Source organism: Cupressus sempervirens, chromosome 2 (assembly GCF_028749045.1).
Source record: "Cupressus sempervirens isolate cs-2001-9-10 chromosome 2, ASM2874904v1, whole genome shotgun sequence".
In the NCBI taxonomy this organism is placed as follows: Eukaryota; Viridiplantae; Streptophyta; class Pinopsida; order Cupressales; family Cupressaceae; genus Cupressus; species Cupressus sempervirens.
The window spans coordinates 331034353-331044889 of NC_143119.1; positions in this window are offsets into that span (position 1 = coordinate 331034353).

Here is a 10537-nt window from a genome sequence, read left to right on the forward strand (position 1 = left end):
TTGGGAGGTTATGTCTTCTTACCATTTGGGCCCCTCTCAGTTTGATAGATGTTGGATGTTCATAGATGTAGTTGTACCATTATTATTCTTATTCTTATCTCAGAGACTTCTATTTAGTTGATGTATGTACTTTATCATGTATCATGTATTCTTATGTGCTTGTATCTATTCTCACATACCTTATGACATGTGTAATAGATGATGTTCATTAGATGTATTTCATTGTATCAGTTGCTTTTATGCATTTTATTATGGGATGATGCATTTATTTATTCATTTTATGATTATGGACATTATACTGAGGACTTAAACTTATTAATAAAACTTTCTTAAACGTGACTCAACTCGAAGGAACCAATCAGGATTGAAATCTATATTGTTTGCATTTGTGTAAATGTTGTGTTTGTGTATATTGGTTCCACATTGTTACTTTGATGTTGTTTAAACTTTTTTTTAAAGAAGTTTAGTAAACTTTGTAACATATTAGGTTTATTTCTCTTGGGATCTCGAATGGGGCATTACACATAAGGCACAAGATTTCTATATTTGTGTATTGATTCAAACTCTAAGACATTTACTATTTAGACTAATAATTTTTTAAGATAATGAACCATTACAAAAAGTAATCAACACCCTTTATTTATTAGCTTAATTGAAGGTTCCCTCTATAATCTTATTGAATCATAAATTGCATCCCTCCTATTTAGGTTAACTATGTGTTGACAAATTTTAAGAATTTAAGAATATTATGTAATGTGACTAACACCCTTTTAATAATTCACTTTTGAATAATGCCAAGTTATTCTATATCAATATCTCTCAATCTTTATGTGTTGTCAAAGGGGGTTGATGATTATCCACACATTAAATAGTCTATTTAAAACATAAATTTTATTTTAGTTTTTTTTCATAATATACTTTAAATCAATTTAATTTTTACATTTTCTAAAGTAAAAATCATTGGTATTGAGAGGCATTTGACAATTACAATAAAGGTTGTAATATACTATAGTGTGTTAAGATAAATTCTTATTCTTCTACCTTAAATTTGACAATCATTTGCATGTTAAAATATAATATTTATAAGAAAACATTATATATATATATATATATATATAATAAAATAATTCTAAAGTATAATGAAATCACAATTGTTTTCATAAATAAGAGCCACATTTATTGTTGGCTTCCCAGTTATATCAATAACTTGGTTTACAAACACAACTCATGGATTGGACATCCAAAATGAGTAGTTATCTTTCTTATGGAGAAGAATCATTTAAATTGTCAACCCGATGATGCATACTTGAAAAAAATCTATAAATTATATGCACCATGAAATTCTCTAAGCTATTCTATCATTGCAAAACATAAACTATAAAAATGCTAGAAATAAATCTAAGCATACAGTAATGGCTACAAGAACTGTATATTACAAACTACAAGTTTCTATCTATCTTTACATATCTCCATGTATATCTATTGATTGATTACAATTTCAAATATATAAGATTATTGACTCTCTAACAAGCATCTAACAAGTGTCTCATCAATCCTTTAAACAAGGAAGAGACTTATTACAAAACTAATGACTAAGTGTGTTGATTTTTTGTTCTACCTTTTTAGTAGTCCACTCAAATGCATGATGCTCCTTTATTATTACTAATTAGATCAAACCATTTTACTAGGTAATTCTCCTCCTTTCTATATTTCTAGATAATTTTGAAAATCTAAGTTTCATTAAGAAACGTGGAAGTTATGATCATTTTATTGAAAGTGGTTTTTTGCTGCCTGAAAATGTGCCACCTTTTACTTAGTCAACTTCTAATTTGTGGTGCTCATTAACTATTTTGAACTAACTCAAATGCTCAAAAGCATTTGTGCACCTTGTTTTCATATTTTCAAATATGTAATCCATTCTTAATTTTATTAAAAATTGAGTGAGATAGCCTATTTTTCGAAAACTAGCTTTTGACTTTTTCTGCATTTCTTGTAAGTACTAAATATTGACAAGTGTCAACTTGCTTCTCCTTCTTCCTAGCTGCATGAATGACTCAAATACCTCAAAAAAAAAATGTTAATCACCTCAAATAATTATATTTCAATAATAACCACTTACTATAATGAATCATCACAATTTAGCATTAACTAGTTGCACATACAAATGCTAATCAATAAATCATTTATCATAGTTAATGCTTCATAAATTAGGTTAATGCATGGAATGTTGACATTCTAGTAATTTTTTTATTAGCGACATAAAATTATTCAGATTGTGAGTTCATACTAAGCAGTTACTATAGAGTTGAAGATTAGTAGTGCAAACTGAGCATTTTAGTGTATGTTGAATTTACCAGTGTAAACCAAGTTGTGCAATGTTTATTGAGTTCGCAATTGATGTGATGTGAGTCTAGTGTTGAATGAGCTACTCAGTGTTGAATAGGAGACTCAATTTATACTAAGCTCGAGGTGCTAGTGTTTACCAAGTTGTGCACTGCGAATCAAGTGATTTAGTTTATATGCTGAGTTTCATAGTATTTGCCAAGTCACCAGTGTAGACCAAGTTCAAGACTACTTGGAAGTGATCAGTATGGACTAAGCTCTATGTCTATCAAGTGCATGATGATGCCAAGAATTCATAGTAGATTTCAAGCATCAGAACCTCACTGAGTCAGTCTTCAGAGCCCGAGTTTCTACACTTTGGCCGACTTTGTAATATTTGTGTAAACTTGTATTGTGACCGACTTTGTAATTATGTAATTGGATTGGTATAGATATGTAATGTATTGTATGACATTAAAAGTATGAATGGAATCATAAGGAAGTAATATAATCCTCAAAAAAGAGAAAAGGAGTGAAAAACAAAGGCTACAACAGTATAAGGAGCAGCAAAAATTCATCTATCACAGCAAGGTGAAGATTAGAGGTCAGCTACTATTTCATCCTAATAGGTGGATCAGTCAAATCCTTTAACAAGGTAGACCTAATAGTCTTATGTAAATATCTTTACTAAGTGCATACTTTATTGTATGTTTGCAAATCCTTTCACAAGTTGGACCTAGCAGTCCTTATTGCTCCTAACAGGGTAGATCATTAGAAGTGATCATTGTAAGTCTTAACAGGCCAACTTTATACTACAGTACTAAAGCATTTGGGTATCATCCCCACCCTAGTTTTACTTTCTATTTGGAAGGTTTCTGGGTCACCAAATCTTATGTTAAAGTATTGTGTATGCTTTCATATTTTTCAGTTTCTCATGCATGCAATTAGATCAAAATTTATATAAAGGATTAATTGCTAATTTGAATAAAAGTTTTAGAAGTTACTGATTCACCCTTCCCTCTCAATAATTTAGCTTGTCATAATATTTCCAATAATTGGTATCAGAGCTTTGTGGTTCTCAGTGAAATGTTTAACAGCTTGAGAAAAGATCAAAAGAAATGGAGGTATTCAGACTTGACAAAGCTATTGACAATGAGAAGCTAGATTTGGAATTGGATATTGGAACACTCAAGAAAGCAAAAGAGAAACTCTCCCAATCCCTAAAAAGAAGAAAATATCTTGTAATATAGATGAATGATTCACTCTACATTGAAGAAAGAATTGAAGACATCATTCCAAGCAATTCAGATGAAGCTAATGAAGCAATCAAAGAACTATTTGAAAAGAATAATACTCTTCAAGAAGAAGTAAGAAAACTAAGAAGAGAGCAAGAAATTTAGTCAATGAGGTTGTGTGAAGTCATGGAAGTGAAAAACAAGATAAGATAAGAGATAGAAGGAAAAAATAATGAAATTCAACACCTATCCCTTTAGCAAGCAGAATTCATTGATCAATTCACCAATGCAAATGAAGAAATCATGAACCTAAGATCAGAGAATGAAAGATTGTAGAATGATCTAAATATTGAAAGACAAACCAATGAAAGAATGTTGAAATCCCAAGCAGACATGAATTAGTTGAATGAACAAAGTCACTTCAGACAAAAAGGAAAAATAGGAATTGGATATATAGAAGAAGGAGAATCATCCAAGAAAGGAGCTCAAAGAAACCAAAAACCTTCTTGTAGTCACTATGGTAAGATAGATTATACTTCAAACAAATGTTGGAGCAATGGGAAAGTAAAATACAATGGAAAATGCTACAATTGTAATCAACATGGTCATAGAGAAAATGAATGCAAAGAGAAACCAAGATTTGAAGGCAAATGTCACAAATGTAAGAAGCATGGGCATAACTCATCAGAATGCAAAACCAAGATATTAAATCTAGCAGAACAAATTGTGAAAGTTATATTTGGTTAGGACTATAGCACTTGGTGCAGATGTCATTATTATGGAGAATTTGGACACATTGGAATGAACTGTGTAAAACATCACATGAGGAAAAGAGATACTACCAAGAGAGGTTTTATTTTTACAGAACTTGGTCATCTTGCCAAGAACTGTATGAATACTAGAAGAATAGAAGATGAAAAGAAGGAAAAAGTTGATATCAAAAAACAAATGAGACAACAATGGGTTCCAAAGTCTACCGAGAATGCAAGCCCTAGCAATGATAATCAAGTCACTCAAGAATTGGGTGACTCCACCATTTCAACTTGATTTCTCAATGGAGAACTAGAACTAGGCTACCAAAGAAGGCATCTAAATAAGTTCCAGTTGATAGGACAAAAGATCCATATCAATTTTCAAGATGCAAAGGGATCACTGAGTGAAAGGTACCAATTACTATTGAGTTACCTTCCTTATCAAGTGAGGTTGGGTCACAAACTCTACTGAGCAAGGTTGGGAGTAACTGAATTGTATATGGCTACTGAATGATGGAAGATTTTATTGAGTAATCAATGCAAGAAAACTAGATGACAATCTATCAAATTCATCTAACTTTCATACTAGGCATTTATGGAAAATTTTGATAATGAAATTGAAGTCATTTTTACCTTGAATTTTAGAGAGCAAATTGTGTAGAGTGATCTTTGAAAGCATTCAAGCAATTTGAGTGAATTGTTGTCAAAATTTTTGAATTCTCTCAAACCTTACCAAGTGAAGATGGCAACTACTAGTAGCAAGGTGAAGAGAGGCTCAGACATGTTAGTTCATGGTGTAGAATGGAAGGCACTAAACTTCAAGCTCACTCTTACAATTGCTAAAACCCTAGATCTGAGTGGAGCGTAGATGCAAATCCCTCCTAAGGTACTATTAGTCAGTGACATCCATTCTCATTTTAAATGTTTGATTCAAGATATTGGCACCCTAGAAATGGATGAATGTTTAAAGGAGTTATATGTTGATGGCATTTTGAAACCTCACTAGTATATTTGACCCTATTTTTCGACCAAGAATTTCGACCATCCATTAAAATGTTTTAGATTAGTCAAAATCTGAAAGGAAAACATCTTTTTTTTAAAAATCCATTCTTGTGTTGGTCAAAATTTCGACCAACATGGGCTTATAATGCAAAACTCAAAAAGGGCTTTCGCATTTCATTGTCATGAAATTGCCCGCGCGCGAGAGCTTCTTGCAAAAACAATTTTCGCCCTTTGAACGCCAAAGATCTGTCCGCACTATGAAAGGCTAGTAGATGCTCTTTGTAAGTTTCTCTTGTCTTTATTCATCCATTTTTTTTTTTTGAGCTAAGATCAATTGGTGGAGTATTTAGAAAGAATGACTTGTTGTAACAGTGGAAGCCGTGGGTGTGCCCTAGTTTGTCATTTTTTAAGCTTGAAACTTCTGTTTCTTCCAATGAACCGATAGATGCCTTTAAATTTCAGTAAGGAAGAATGTAACATTATATTTTTCAAAGTTTTTTTGAAGCATATCATATTAATTTGAAGCATTCGGGCTCCCCATTTTGCATGCATTCTCCCACAGCTAAGGAACTGAAGGTTACTCATTATCTGAAGCTGCTTAATACATAATGAATATACAGTTTTGTACCTTGGATCCACTTTTTCCTTGTCAAAATCTTCTACTCAAAATCTCAATGATGATTAAGAAAGCACAGTTAGGGAGAACTTACTCTGTTGTAGATCTACGAGTCCATGGCTATGAATAAAATCCATGCGCATGAAACCAGGTTCCATCCTCTAATTTCTTCCTTGGCCATGAACTGGGATTTCTTCTTTTGAGAGACTTTTGTTTGTTTGAAACTACATAAAACTTCAGCCTGACCTCAAAGCCCAAGAAGTATTTTTCATTTTTAGACAAATCCAATATCAAGAAAATCATGAACAATTATGCCAGTTTTTTACTAGAAAAAAGGGTGAAGGTGTTAGGATAAACCACGGACAGAAATAAAAACTACATGCAAATATAACCAATAACAAAAAATAATAGAGCACACAGAAATGAACACAAGGCACCAAGATTTAACGTGGTTCACCCAATCCCTGGGCTACGTCCACCAAATAGCAAGTCCGATCTTATTACAATCCAGTGATTACAACTTGATTACAATCTGTAATCCCTTACAGCTCAATACCGCCACAAGAACCAATTTCTTATCACCACACATAAAAAATACCCAACCCTAAGCCCTTTTTATACAAGTATTAAATCGCTTTAGGGTTATAACATGTCGGCCATATGTCGGCCATAATATGTCGGCTACTTCCAAAAAAAAAAAAATTTCGGGGCGATGCCCCGAACCCCACTATTTATGAAGTATGTACAGTACTTTCCTGATCAGTCACCACAATCTAACAGAAGGGTCTTTTTCTTTTTAAATTTTCTTGATGTATTGTGCACATAAGAATAATTGAACCTAGTAGTCCAATGCAATATGTGATGTACTGGTGGGTGATATTTCTTGTATAACTACTTCATAGTATACAACAATGCCTCGTAGGACTCACCTCAACCTGCACGTACTTGCCACTTCATAGTGTATGAGACACCCATAAATGTACAGAGTGGTGACACTCTCCACTTTGTACCCATATGACTCACATTATACATAATGGATCACTATACGATGACTTCAACTACTGTTTCGCTAAGTCTTTTACAATAGTTTAAGAGGAGATATAAGATAGAACCAATACTTAGTATGGTGAAACAATTGCACAATTCCTCAGCTATTAATATAAGCAATAATATGTCTACAAAAGATATATTTTTGATGCGTAACATCATATATAGTTAGATATAAGCAAAGATGTTGAATTTCTAGCTTATTCACTAAATGGTAACAATCAATCATAGCAAGGTGGGAGGAAATACAAGGGGGTAAACTAACACAGGGTTCAGTAGCTACCCCATCTCATGAAGGATGGATAGAAGGTCTCTTGAGGTTCAAGAGGGATAGTATATCTACTCTTGGGTCTAGGGTAGACGAACATTTCAAGCACCCTATCATGTCTCTATATCCAAGCCTCATTGTGGTTAAACACATAATAAGTTATATATGTTATATGATTAAGATGTTATATATGCCTCAATCTAGATTGCCTCAGAAGTGGCTAGAAGAAGCCTGCATGAGTCTGAGACTATGAACTCTCCCTGCCTTGGCCAAGAAGAACTTGCCAATTCTCTACTATTATGGCAAACTATAGAGTGGTGTGGCTGGTCTGCAACCAACCAATAAGTTCACAATTAAAGGAATGAGCCTTCCTTCATGAAGGATTGCCAAGCAATGATCTCAAGTATACCAATTTGATCAATGCTCCAAACATGTGAAAGTTAAGGTTTGAGGTTGGATAATTGTGAAAGTTAAGATTTTTTATAAACTTCCCCATACAGAGGGAAAATGACTTGAAAATTTTTAATTTTTGGTGTCTTCAAAAAACAAGGCAACAACTGATTCTAACTGGGGTCAAGGACTGTGAAGGAAGTAAAGAATGAACCCAGGATCTCCCAGAAACCAATGCATTATCCGACGGGCACTAGATTCATAATGAGAGGTAACATAGAGTCTTATTGGGGAAACATGCGACAAGCTAAAAATAAGACCATCACAAAACAATTTGGGGTGGATATCATCTTTGGGTCTTCTCAAAGATTTGGTGTCCCCCTGGACTATAGGGGCCCCTCATTTATATTGCTTGGTTACATCTTAAGAGTAAAAATGAATGATGTCTGGGAGGATTATTGGAGTTAATGTGGATTCCCATAGGAATCTTGTGCTAAGGATGGAAATGTAGACAAGGGAGCAACACATCAGGCAAGATAATGCCACTAGAAATATCTACATGATATAGGCATTAATTACAATATATCTTCTATGTATGCAATCTATCATGGTTTGGAAGGATTGAAAAAAAATGTAGAATGTGTACATGGTTTGGCAGGAGCATTTATTAGTGGATTAAAGAAATTGGGCACTGTTAATGTTGAGGATGCTCCATTCCTTTATATTGTAAAGGTTATATGCTTATCGTTAAGCAAGGGGAGATGGGCATCAAAACTTCTATCATTACTGTCTCAGCTCATGGAATGAATCCTACAAGTGCTACAATGTGTGGAATGAAAATTGTTGTTGTTTGAACTGTTGCCAAAGAAAATATCAATATGGAGAAATTAAGGAAGGAGGGTATTAAATAAGATATGTTAAATCATTCAAATTTTTGCTGATAATTTTTTCATAAAACTTTGCAGGTGTGCAAACTGTGGACATAGAGATGAGCATGCACAAGATAATAGTTGTTGGGTCTATGGATCAGAAGATGGTGCTCAAGACTGTGAGAAAAATAGGAAGAAGAGTAGAGTTATGGCCATTGAATCCTTATCAGCCTGGTCACATCACCACTTCTATATATACCAAAGTTTATAATAATTATAGAAAGCATGGATACATTGGGAGTTTTGGGTATTTCAAACTTGCAGATGAAGATGAGATTTCAAATAGACACACTTTCATGTAAGTCAGAGCAAAACCCAATAAAGTAACTCAAACCCTATTTTATGTTTTATCCTAACCAATATTGATAAAATGTGTTGATGGATAATCTTGTTGCAGGTTTATGTTAAGGTCACTTGCTAGATCTTTTCACCTTCCAAAGAAGAAAATAATCAGAGGTTCCAATGTTTAATGCATTATTGCAAATTTATCATCTTTAATGAATTCCCAACCCAAGTAGTCTATTACATAGCCCCACCTTTGACAATTTTCTGAATACTGTGATCATTATGCTTAACATGGGCTAGTGATATTTTTAATAGTTGTAAATGCTCATTCTTGAGCATATTCTAATTGGAAAATCTTAATGAAAAAATACACGTGATTTGTAGATTTTGATTATAAAATTTATTTTTGTATAAGGAGTTTAAATTAAATTTTCCAAACCAGTTGGAGGAGCTAATTATTTTGTCATGTTATCACAGTTTTGGTTCATAGATAAATTTTAGGAAATCATCTCCTACTACCAAGCGGAAAAGTTGATTTTATTAGAAGGAATAGACCAATACTTTGGGAATAGACCATTACTTTGGGAAATTGTCAGCGGCCTTAAAGAGGCGACTTGGTGGGGTAGATTGGTGAGCCTACATAGAGAGGCCAACTTGGTGAGACGAGATGGTGAGTCGACTTGGTGAGATGACCTGGAGAGCTAACTTGGTGAGAGGACTTAAGGAGTTAATCCTTATTGACTGAAAATCATTGTTAATTGTCTACAAATTTGGTTGGAGACAACTCCTTGTGTTTTTCTAGTGCTTGGACCAATTTAGTTGCCTCTTTGTCAGTAGTCTTTGATTGTTACCAAGCCGAGTGCTACATTTGTCTAATTTCATTGCCATGTTTATGGTGAATCACTACAAGTTATGTTCTCTATTGTTTATTTGTATCTTGAATCCTTCTCCCCAATCCTCAACCTCAATGTGGTTCCACTATCTTTTATCCCTGCCTTATGTTAGTATTGTTTGATGTTTTAATTTTGTAGCTTCTATTGTTAGTATTGTTTGATGTTTTAATTATTTTCTTCATGTATTTTCTCAATGTAGGGGGTACTTCATGATGGAACTACAATGGCAGTAAAGAAACTTTCTTCCAAATCATTCCAAGGACAAGAAGAATTTTCCACAAAGAAAATTTACATTAGTCATGTGCAGCATCAGAACCTTGTAGCATTAAAAGGGTGGTGTGTGAAGGAGAAAGAGAGAGTACTAGTTGGCCGACACTCCAAGCTTCTCCAAGAGACACACTGCACAGATAGCTTCAGTTGCAAAGAGTTCACAGGTCAAAGACACCACGTTGTGATAGATTAATAGTAGCTGGTGCACGTTGGAGTAATTGGGAGTTAGGAGCCCCGAACTAAGATCATTAAAGACATGTCGTAAACAGCAGCATAGTTCCTCTGTTATCTATGATTTATACCAGGTTCTCTTTATCATTTTTTTGTGTTGGTAACTTGTGTTAGTAATGTAAACATAGATTAGTTTCTTGGGATACAGTCAGTGATTGCTCCTTCATGGTTTCAGATAGATTAAATGTTGTACGAGCTCTGTTGTAGTGGAGAATAATAAAAATTTAGAACTGTTATCTCTTGAGTTTTCATATTGTTTGCACATTCCTTTGGTCTTGTTACTATGTTCCCATGAGT